Here is a 1,379-nt window from a genome sequence, read left to right on the forward strand (position 1 = left end):
TTTTACCATTGGTAAAAAACATGTTTTTAGGAACAAAATGATTGATAATTTTTTACAAAATATTAATTTATTTTTCTACCATTTACTTTTACAGGAAAAAAGGTTAAAAGGTTTCAGTATAAATCAGTAACCATCGCCTCATATCTCTCAGCTCCATCTAGCTTAGATTTATTGCTTTGTGACTGGCTGAAATCTAATGGATGAATTATAACGCTCACTTATTTTACATGTGTCATTGTGTTGTCATTAGTTGTGTGCGCATAATCGAAGCAGCGTACAGATGTAAAAATGTCGTAAACCTGCGGTTTTTCTAGTCGTCAGTAAGGGAGCCACTCCTCTGACTACAGCAGGTTAGATCCCACAGGAGTCAGAAAATGACCCTACTTCTCGTTTGAATGATATCAAACACTTTTCTGATAAGCACATTTACCATTTTAGCTCACACACCTCGGGTAGTTGTAACAAACAGACCTGCCCTTCAGACAGCAATACACAGAGTAGAGGCACCTTAGATCAAATGCTGCTGGTCACATGATCACATTACATGGAAACCATATGCAGTCCAAGCCCATATAATGAGTAAAGAATACTCATTCTAACTCATATCCTGGATTTCAAAATGTGATATGTATGCTTAAATGTCTGTGTGGGCTGGCATAAACATCGAGTGCTACAAGAAAGGAAAGTTCAGCTGCTAATCACCAAGCATATGAATCACACTGTGGCTTGCTTGAGTTATGCTGGCACTGAGCATGTACATCTCCCAAGGAGAGAACACTTTACTCTAAGAATAAGAACACTTTTGGATTTACACTTTGGCTCCTAAAGGTCTCAATCAATAAATTGATGTTATTTTAGTTTTTTTTATGATCCCTTGTATTTTTATGTCTGGCTGGTTCAGCTTCTGGCTGTCTGTATACAATGATACAACCTTCATTTTTTATTTCATTTTTCATTTATTTTTTAGTGCTTTCCCCCCCAAAGTGTTACATTTTTCTTTTTTGGATGAATTTATTTATTTACTTATTCAGAGATTCAATAATATTTCATGACTTTGAGATGTTATTTATCTAGCAACTATGTAATATATGGGCTCTGAATGGACATCTTCACGTGATGAGCTCACATGACCAACAACATTCAATATCTGATGAAGAGCAGATGTGCTTGAAACATTAAAAACAAACATGATGGTTGTTGTAATGAGGCAATGCAGAGTGAGAGCTGTTGTCTAATTTTTTGGCCCAGCAAATTTCCCACTTTTTGGTATATTTTATTCTATTTATTTTTTAAATCGTATTTAATAGATTTTTGGACACTTTTACAGCTGCTGTTATTGTGTTATTTTGTGTGTGTGTGTGTGTGTGTGTGTGTGTGTG

The 1,379-nt window shown here is 35.3% G+C and overlaps 1 protein-coding gene across 1 annotated transcript in view; it reads right to left on the reverse strand.

Moving 5' to 3' along the window:
* Positions 1-1,379, reverse strand: part of galnt10 (UDP-N-acetyl-alpha-D-galactosamine:polypeptide N-acetylgalactosaminyltransferase 10 (GalNAc-T10)) — a 119,510-nt gene that overhangs the window by 37,855 nt on the left and 80,276 nt on the right. The window lies entirely within an intron of this gene.

The sequence above is a fragment of the Pundamilia nyererei genome, unplaced genomic scaffold (assembly GCF_000239375.1).
Source record: "Pundamilia nyererei isolate P.nyererei 1_Seehausen unplaced genomic scaffold, PunNye1.0 scaffold00015, whole genome shotgun sequence".
Lineage (NCBI taxonomy): Eukaryota > Metazoa > Chordata > Actinopteri > Cichliformes > Cichlidae > Pundamilia > Pundamilia nyererei.